This window comes from Engystomops pustulosus, chromosome 4, assembly GCF_040894005.1.
Source record: "Engystomops pustulosus chromosome 4, aEngPut4.maternal, whole genome shotgun sequence".
NCBI classification, from domain to species: Eukaryota; Metazoa; Chordata; class Amphibia; order Anura; family Leptodactylidae; genus Engystomops; species Engystomops pustulosus.
The window spans coordinates 50,459,776-50,470,416 of record NC_092414.1 but is presented as its reverse complement, the minus strand read 5'-3'; the positions used below and the strand labels follow the sequence as shown (position 1 = coordinate 50,470,416).

The 10,641-nt window shown below is 42.4% G+C and overlaps 1 long non-coding RNA gene across 1 annotated transcript; it reads left to right on the top strand.

Annotated features, from left to right (window-relative positions):
* The first annotated feature begins 1,474 nt into the window (after positions 1-1,474).
* LOC140128955 (uncharacterized) lies at positions 1,475-7,353 on the top strand. Its single transcript, XR_011855211.1, has 3 exons — positions 1,475-1,597; positions 4,165-4,291; positions 7,280-7,353. It is a non-coding gene; the product is annotated as an uncharacterized lncRNA (long non-coding RNA).
* Positions 7,354-10,641: the final 3,288 nt, after the last annotated feature.

Here is a 10,641-nt window from a genome sequence, read left to right as displayed (position 1 = left end):
TAATCTTATACATTGTATAGAGCGTTCTTACTGTGTTTCATTAATTAACTATGATATATATATATATATATATATATATAAGTAATTCTAACATTCATCCTAATAAAAATGGTTATTTTTAATATTGTTATTGTAGCATCTAGAGATGGGCAAATTTTTCAAAAATTCGATTCACCGAGTTTGTCAAATTTTCCGACAAAATTAGTTTCGACCCAAATCGAATCATGGCGAATCACATAAAAAAGCAGGTATTTCCTGGGTGCAGAGAGCCTGTTGGGAGTTGAAGAATGTTGAGCCATGCTCAAATGCACAGGGAGCGTGGTTTCATCTTCAAACAATGTTGTGTTTCAGAATGACACGCACATGACAGCCGCTGCACTTACAATCGCTTCACTCTTCAATTCTATGGGCACTTAGAGAGTGGCACAATGACAAATTCTGGTGGTGGCATTAACATGGTAGGCCACAATGTGGTATAATGACAGAGTGTGGAGGTGGTGGCAGCAGCATGAGGTCAGAAAGTGGCACAATGACAAATTCTGGTGGTGGCAGCAACATGGTAGGCCACAATGTGGTATAATGACAGAGTGTGGAGGTGGTGGCAGCAGCATGAGGTCAGAAAGTGGCACAATGACAAATTCTGGAGGTGGCAGCAACATGGTAGGCCACAGTATGGCACAATGACAGCCTGTGGAGATGGCGGCAGCAGCAGCAGGGGGTCAGACAGTGGCACAATGACAGATTTTGGAGGAGGCAGCAACATGATAGGCCACAGATTGGCACAATGACAAAGTATGGAAGTGGGGGCAATCACAGGGACAATCACAGTGTGGAGGTGCTGGCAGCAGCAGCAGGAGGTCAGAAAGTGGCAGAAAGACAGAGTTCGGAGGTGGGTGACAATTCCAGTCCCTGGTAAAGATGGTGTGAGGCAGATGGAGCAACTGGCAGCAGATGTGTGGCATCAAGCGGGTGGCAGCATCAGAATAGTGGCTGAGGTAGGTAGTTTGAATCCATTTCTCAATGTTTGGGGGAGGTGTCATGTTGGAGTTTAATCTGATGCATAAGGCATTGGTTTGTTGAAATCTTGGCCATTTCATGCCTGATTCATCTTGACAAAGGGCAGTCTCTCCACATTAGCGGTGGATGGGGGGTTCTCCTTGGGGTAATGATGACCTCGCCGCACTGAACACCCACTCTGATGCCATACTACTGGCCAGGCAGGACAGCTTATCTACTGCAAACTCCACAAACATATCAAGTTTCCCTATGCCAGATGTTGACTATTCGGCTGTCACTAGTTAGGCAAAGCACTATGCTGCAGGCCATCTGTGCAAGTGACTCTGAGGAAATCATGAATAAGGACGAAAGCACACTAGTCCGAAACGCATAGATGCTGTATTGGATGTTATGCAAGATGTGACCTTGCGTTTTTTACAATTTATACAATAAAAATCATTTATTTTTAAAGAAGAAATCGAGTGCTGGAATACCTTCGTTTTCTCAACTTGTATGTAGCTAAGTCATCCGACAGGACTGCTAATTCCATGCACCATGAGCTGGAGTGGAATCGGACCTTGTCTACATTGAGAATGCAAACGTGAGTGAGCGGTCACTTTCTTTATTGTTTCCTTTTTTTCCAACTCTGAGGGAATCCCGGCCTACATCTCCACTGTATACTGCCACAGTGCTTCTGCCTTGTCTTCTACCTCCTCCAGAGGCTCCTGCTCCTTCTCTCTTGTCACCTGAGTAGAAAAAACACTTATTTCACCAGACTGCTTGTGCTCCAATGTCCTCCTCCTCTGGACTCATGTGGCCATGAGATGTAGTCACCACTTCCATGAGTTCCAGGATTCAGTGGAATGACATTATCCATCCCGTAGTCCTGGCGACTGACAAATACCATGGCCTATTCAAAGGGCCTGGGCAAACTGCAGGTGTCACGGTTGAGCTGCAAGTGGCTGACATCATCGTTACATGGGGGAGTACTTCTGTCCGCTTGCATCATAAAAAAAATCATTAATGGCTTTTTTCTGGCCATTTTTAGAATGTCTTGCAGATGGGTGGAAGACTTCAGTTGTTGACAACCAGGGTGACAACCTGTTGACAGCAAGATTGAACATGTGCACCATGCAGGGCGCATTGGCCATCCCTCATCGGTGCAGTGCGGACATCATGTTCCTTCCGTTGTCTGTCACCAGGGTTCCGATTTTCATTTGTCACGGAGAAAGCCACAGATTGATTTCTTCTTGCATGATGCGGAGGAGTTCCCCCCCTTTGTGACTTTGTTCTCCCAAGCAAACCAGGTGTAGAACTGTGTGACACCGCTGTGCCCTGCACATGTGGTATGGTGGAGGAGTACTTAGACTTATGGAGGCTGAGGTGGTGGTGGAGAAGGAAGAGGAGGCGGAGGCGGAGGACACTGGCGCATGAGCAGCAGTTTGACAACGTGGAGGGGAAAGCGGTGTCTCTTGTTTAAGTTGTTGGCTGGATGGGAAGCACATTCACCCAGTGGGCCGTAAAGGAGATGTACTGGTTCTGACCATAGTTACCGCTCCACATGTCCGCGCTGCCGTGCACCTTGGAAGAAACCGATAAGCTCAAGGCCTGGCCCATCTTGGTTCTACATATTTGTGATGGGCTGCCACTGCCTTTTTGGAAAAAATAGTCCACAACTTGGAAAAGGAGGGACTGTAGGACCAACAACTTGGACAGGAGCACGGTCAGCTTCTGCACCTTAGAATGGCTGGATGCATACAACAAATGCTGCCACCATGGGTAGCGAGGAGCAGGAGCATCTGGACCGGGAGATGATGTCAAAGACAAACAGCTCCCTTCGGCAAAGGTGCTGGAGCCTTGACTGGCTGAAATGGCATGTGTGCCACTAGGTGTTGCTGCAGCGGCAGGATGGACCACCACATCTGAGACACGTTGAATTATTGTTATATATTCTGCCCTTAAATGTATTGTATAATAGAAGAAGTCTATTGATATTGAAAAAGCCATTTAAGCTATAAAAATGACCAGTAGCTAGTTTACAATACAAACAAACAGAAGATGTTGGTATTTGTATCCCGATGCTCTCAAAGTAACTCTCATTGCATATTTCAAAGTAAAATAAACCTATAGTGACAAAATAAACTAGTCCCCTTTGTTACAACTTAATTTGTGCTTGGTATGAGTATTGATTACTATGTTTTACTAAGTGAATATTGAGTTGAAAAAACGCCCAAAGGGGAGTAAGTATTGATGTGTGTGTTCATTATTGTGTTCCAGAATTTTTTTTTTAAATGGTCAGGGACTTTTTTACTCCTGCTTTTGTTTTCTATAGTGTAAAATGTAATTGGAAAGTAAAAAAAAAAACTAACCAATAGAATAATTTATAAAGCTAAAGTTAAAAGTTACATTTAAAAGTATACTTTGCCCTATTTTCCTCTTAAATACATAATAAGAAAGAAAAAGGAAAAACTACCAATGAGTATGCACTAAATTAGACGTAGAAGTATTTAGTTAAGTGACTCATTCAAGATTTCAACCACTTTGCCCAATTTTTTGCAAGATTTGCTTTGGGTCTGAATGTATTTTGATTCCTAATAAGTGTGACTCATGTAACTATAGAGGCACAAATGGATTATTCCTTTCCTGGATGGTGGCTGGCTGCTACAAAGGTGGCTGTGAGAAGAAGCCAACTCCACTTGTGGTAGCTGTCAACAACCTTGGGGTGACCACACTTCAAATGGTTCCAAAGGGCTTACAAATTTCAGTGCTGCAGACTCATGGCAGAATAGTTAAATATTTCTTTGTCAACCTGATTCAACTCCTATGTCCTGTCTAAAACACAATCATCATCTAATTACTCCCCACCACTTTTATCCGTGATAGCTCAGGTTGTTCGGCTGAGGTTCCTTGGCCCACCTTTCCTGCTCTCATTGTGCCACCAACACTTCTACCACGTGGTTACTACCAGTAGTGCCACTAGCACTGTTGTACACTGTATCCCTTGCCTCTGAGTTACCATGAACCATGAGGCAGTCCTTGTTCAATATCTGGTTCCGTGTACATTGCACTACTAGGAAGCACAGATCCAAATGACATGCTCCCCTTGCTGAAAGTAGTAAGAGCAGGAGGCCCGCTTTTCTGACTCTTAGCTCTAAATTAATGTTTCAGACCCAGAAGGAGCATCATCCTGGTATGACTAAGAGGAGTGAACCAACCTCCAAATATTCCTCTTCTATAATAATGTGGCACCTTTTTGAAGCCCAGGGAAACGGTTGCCTAATTCTACTGCTTCCAGGTAAATTATGCATATGTTGCTTTCCAAGGGCACACTGGGTAACAACAGAAGTGGGAGCAACTTTTCAATAAAACATAAGTCTATTTTGAACAGAACACTAAAATTCACTGCCCAGCTGGGAAGCTCTTGTTCCTGCCTGCAACCTTCCCTAATAAAATACCCAACCTAGTTCCTAGACAACACTTTTTTTTATTAGCCCCAAATCTCTACAAATCTCTGTCCTTGACATCTACACTACACATCTACAGATGGATGAAATATGGCTGGAAACATCTGCTCAGCTCACATTGACAATCTGCCAAGTGTTCCTATCTCCTCTTAAAGGAAACCTACCACTTTCAGATGGAAATACCTTCTGTTTTTTATATGTGTAAGAATTAAAGGGGTTGCCTAATATTAAGAAATATAGATTAGGCACTTTCTTCTACACTTTGCTGTATCTTCTAGAATGCACCAGCAGATTTGATCTTTCTTCTAGAGACTGCAGCTTTTTAAACTGACAGTTCCTGGATTGCTGCTGTAACTTTTATTGGCTATGACAAGCATTTAGAACTTTTCATTGTTCTCTTAAAGGAAACCTACCACTTGAAGTGGCAGGTATAAGAAGGAACTACCGAGCACCAGCTCAGGGTGAGCTGGTGCCGGAGCTTATTTTTGTAAGTGTTTTAAACCGCTGTATTGTGGTTTAAAACACTTTTTAAACCCTATAGCCGGCGCAGGGAGGTACACGCTCGGCGCTTACCATGCGCGCGACCGTGCGTGCGGCTACATAGGAAGTGAAGGAGAGCCGCGCGCATGGTAAGCGCCGAGCGCGTACCTCCCTGCGCCGGCTATAAAGTTTAAAAAGTGTTTAAACCGCGATACATCGGTTTAAAACACTAACAAAAATAAGCTCCGGCACCAGCTCACCCTCATGTGCGCTGCAGGTCTCATTCACCTCTGTCTTGCTGCATGTTTTTATGAAGAAAAACAGTTAGCACCCGCCGCCACCAATTAAATTGTTGCAGTTGCACCATTTTTCTTAAGAATCGGAACTCCCCATGATAACATTGAGGAGAGTCAATGCTCCCCAAAATGGTTGCACACTTTTAAATAGTTAATACCCACAATTGGTGCCCGCACTAATCACTGGTGTTACCGGTGGTGGGTTGAATCGGACCCAGACTTTGCGGTTCAGGTCCTCATTGATTGAGGAATCGCTGTGAATATTTGAGATGTACAGGGGCACAGTGTGGTAATTTATGGTGTGAGGGATATATGTAATATATCTGGAAGGCACTGCATGGTGATAGTGTTGAGTGGGAATGTTTATTAGAAGCATAGCATAGGTCATCATTTTCTTCCATTATTACAATTCTTTGTTTACTACTCTTTATTTGATATTTTGGATTGGACAATAACTTTTAAGCAATTAAAAAAGAAAAGTTACATCAATAAGGTGGCTAAAAATACCAAAAACTGGTATTCAGTATGGCAATTTTCAGAAGTTTGAAGAATGCCTTTTAAGGTAATTTCAACTAGAAAATGTGCTCTGAAAGATCTGTCATTGAAACTACAATATCCACTAATGTAAAAAGATCCTTGAAACTTACACACAATATTCTGCTCTTGAGTTGACATTTCTATACTTAAGGTCAAGGCATATCATGTTTTATCATATTGTTTAAAACTAGTTTAAAAACAGGAATCTGCAGACCGGAAAAAATAGCACCAGCATTTTGCTTTAAATAATGAAAAACTTTTGGATAGTTTTATTTTTTTTCCAGTCTAGAATAAAACTAGTTTTGGTCATGAAAATGTGCATATGATACAGCTAATAATAAGTATTATGTGCGGTTTTAATGCGAGCCAGTTGCTATTACAGATGAAACATTTATTTTGAAGATATACGTGTTACTCCACTTGGGGCAAATAGGGTGCACAATTAGAATACCAATCCATATCACTAGAATAACACATTTCTTTTTTCTGCGGCCACATCATCAAAATGTTACATATTCCTAATTCAGATCCAGCATTTAAGGGGTTGGCCAATTTACCTACCTGTTTTTTGTCATGTGTGTGTAAGTGTGGGCTAAGGATATTAGGTAATTTACCAATATACGTCTATTAATAGTTCAGCTCTGCTTTCTTGATATGTAAAGTGAAGCCTTCTTTCTTTTACCTCATCAGCCAGAGATTGCTGTCCATAACATGGCCGCAGATGAAGGGTCATGTGATCTGATGAACTGTCAATGAGCAATCGCTAGAGATCACTCCATCTGCAGCCATTTTATGGTCAGGAATGTTTGGTTTAAAGACAAAGATGATTCACTTCACATATCAAGAAAGCCGTGCAACCCTTTTACCTGCATATAACTGATCTGTGTATATATACCCTAATTTAGTAGTGTGGATTTTTAAACTCCTAGGTCTAGCAGTGACCTACTGCTACAGTTTGTGGGAAGACAGTGATCACTGGCTTGGTCACATAGTGTGATTAAGAGACTCTGGTGGCTACAAGTCAGATGTGATGGTCCTGGACTCTGGCGTCATAAAAGAAGGCAGTATAAGTGCTGGAATTGACATGATGGTAAATGTAGGTAACAGATAAATTAATCATTTACTGTACCTTTTGCTTGTATTGGATACAGGCAGGCAGCATCTTCTATCACTGTCACTAAACATTGGGTGACCTGTTTTGTGTTCTTATCCACAACTGTCTTGAGACGATAGGGCAATGAAAGTTGAATTCCCTCCTCCTCCTTCATCCTTCAGTAGTCATGATCAGCACTGTACAGACAGGATTTTAATCGATGGAGGATACATGAACGAGTGGTGCTGCCAACTACTGGACACATAAATTATCTCTCCCCTTCAAAAGAGGATAGCTAATTATTGAAGAGCACCTCAAGCCCTCTTTGCAATGCAGGGTACTTACACCTACCAGCATCGCCTTCCTTGCCCATTGTTAGTTATGCCTCTGTGTATGTTCTTCTCTTTATACAGTATACTCTGAATAAATCCTCTTTACCTGATGAGAAGGAAGTCTTCTTACACTGGATGGAGATATTAAACCTGTATGTATTCACAGAAACAATAAAGTAATTATTCTTCCAATAAGCAGCTTAAATTCAGAAGCCTGTCAAAAGTTATTTTAATGTTCTGTGCACATATTTCACTGCCTGATTTCTTTTCATTTTGAATAATTGTATTCGTCTTCCTGCTTCCTGTATTCTAATGATGCATTTTGCTCCATAATCAGAGAGTATATTTCAAAAGTTAGAAGTTTGCAAATTTATTATTGAATGGAGTACCAGAATATAAATGCTTGGTTAGAATAATTAACATCTTAGCAATTATAGCTAACAGGAAAGTGCTTTATTAAAATCCTGAAAAGCTGAAAATATAGAGTAAACCAATACATGCCCTAGTAGTATATTAAAGAAAATCTACCACCAGGATGAAGGATTGCACACCAAATCCAGATCCAGGTTACTGCTCCCTCTGGCAGGATCAGCTCTTCTTTTAGCTTCTTTTTCCCAGTTTTTTTTTTACAAAAAAAGAATTTAAAATTATGCAAAGGAGCCAGAGGTGTTAATGGAACCTGGATCCCCTCAGGCTTATTTGCATACTTGTTAAAGCCTTTTATTCTTAAAAACAAGGGCATGCGAGGCTTAAAGAAAAGTGGTAGATGCCCTTTAAGTTACAAGAAAATAATATTTTTTTCCTCTGTAAAAGTTGGCACCTTGTCATCTTTGCAGCAAAACTTACAATAAACCATGGGACAATATAAAACATGTACTGTACATACTCCCCCTATTCTTCTTTTTTATTTATGTTTACCCTTAAGTAAATGTACATTAGACATCACTGAAAATTGTCATCAATATAACATTGTGGTATTTTATCATAGAGACCAAACAAGTGTAAAATGCTGAGAAGTAATCACCTCTACCACATACTTAAAGGGATTGAGTGCTAATGTTTTCATTCGTTCATAAATATTTGAAAAAATGTCCCAGTGATACTAATTGTTAGAGATGGGAGAATTTTTCAAAAACTTGATTTGCAGAGTTCGCCAAATTTTCCGTCAACAGGTATTTCCTGACAGCAGAGAGCCTGTAGAACATGCCATGCTCAAATATGTATAGGGAGCGTGGTTTGGTCTTCAAACAATGCTGTGTTTTAGTATGACACGCACATGACAGCTGCTGCTCTTAAAATCGCTTCACTATTCAATTCCATGGGCACTTACAGGGGCCAACTTAACCAAATAAATGAAGCAGGAACACAGCCTGAGAAGGTAACATCTGTGCCAACTCAAAAGGACTGAACTGAGGGCCAAGATCCCACTATAACATCAGATGATTCCATAGATTACTACAGAACATGTTCTGTTAAACGGTGATATATGTAGAAGCCCCCCAATAGAGTTGAAAGGGTGTCAGGAGTAATTTTGCATTGACATCACTGATCATTTTGCCCTTCTTTTCATCCGTCAGTGTCCGCTTTCAATCGCTCAATAATCCATCAGTATTGCGAAAGCCCAAAAAAACAGAAGTTGATCCAAAACAGAGATGACCAGTAAATGGGATATTTGCATGTCCTCTATGTTCTGCATCCACTCCTGCTTTTGGCTATCAATCCTGAAGCTTTTCATTCCTTCTGACAGATGAAATGAAGAGAAAAACCAAACATGGTTGCAACATGATAGAGTGGCGGAGGGTGAAAAAAAGCATTATGGAAATCACAGGGTGTTCCAAGGAGACAGTGTTCAATTGGCAGAAGCATGAGTAGGCCGCAGAGTGGCACAATGACAAATTATGGCGGTGGCAGCAACAAGGTGGAGGTTGCAGCAGCATGAGGTCAGAAAGTGGCACAATGACAAATTCTGGAACTGGCAGCAACATGGTAGGCCATAGTGTGGCAAAATGACAGAGGGTAGAAGTGGCAGCAGCAGCAGGAAGTCAGAGTGTGGCACAATGAGAAATTCTGGAGGTGGCAGCAACATGTTAAGCCACAGAGTGTCACAATGACAAAGTGTGGAAGTGGCAACAGCAGTAGGAGGTCAGAGAGTGGTACAATGACAAATTCTGGAGCTGGCAGCAATATGATAAGCCATGGAGTGGCAAATGAGAAAGTGTGGAGGTGGCAGTAACAGCAGCAGCATGAGGTCAGAGAGTAGCACAATGACAAATTCTGGAGCTGGCAGCAATATGATAAGCCATGGAGTGGCAAATGAGAAAGTGTGGAGGTGGCAGTAGCAGCAGCAGCATGAGGTCAGAGAGTAGCACAATGACAAATTCTGGAGCTGACAGCAATATGATAAGCCATGGAGTGGCAAATGAGAAAGTGTGGAGGTGGCAGTAGCAGCAGCAGCATGAGGTCAGAGAGTAGCACAATGACAAATTCTGGAGCTGGCAGCAATATGATAAGCCATGGAGTGGCAAATGAGAAAGTGTGGAGGTGGCAGTAGCAGCAGCAGCATGAGGTCAGAGAGTAGCACAATGACAAATTCTGGAGCTGGCAGCGACTTTGTAGGCCACAGTGTGGAACAATGACAGAGTGTGGAGGTGGGTGACAATTCCAGTCCCTGGTAAAGATGGTGGGAGGCAGTTGAGGAACTGGCAGCAGATGTGTGGCATCAGACGGGTGTCAGCATCAGAATAGTGGCTGAGGAAGGCAGTTGGAATCCAGATGCATTTTTCAACATTTAGTAGAGGCGTCATGGCTGATCTAATCTGTTGCATAAGACATTGGTGTGTTGAAATCCAGCCCGATCCATGCCTCGTTCATCTTGACAAAGGTCAGTCTCTCCACATTACAGGTCGACAAGCAGGTCTATAAGTGGGTTCTTCTTTTGGCCGCACTGAACACCCACTCTAATGCCACAATTCTGGCCATGCAGGACAGCTTCTCCACTGCAAACTACGCAAGTTGCGGCCACACATAGAGTTTGGCTGCCCAGTAGTTCAGGGGATCCTCTACCTGTTGTGGTAGTGTGCTGTCCAAATAAGCCACCACCTGCTTGTGCAGGGTCTGCTCCATGTTCTGCTGCTGTTGCTGCTAGTGGCTGCTACCCTCCTCACTAGTTTGGTGAAGGAAACTGCTCATTAAGGACTCAGGACTTAAGCTGCTGCTGATGGAGCTTCTACTGCTCTTACCCCCCATCTCCTGTAGCAATAGTACATGAGCAATAACTGCCAGGAATCCCCTGCTCAGACCTGATAGAGGATGGAAAATAGCACACATAGGCAGTGGCCAACTGTCTTTTCAGTATTTCTCTATAGTGTGCCAGTTGCTCCTCCCTTTTGTCAGCTGGAAAAAAGTCACCCAATTTTGAACGGTAGCAAGGGTTCAAGAGGGTG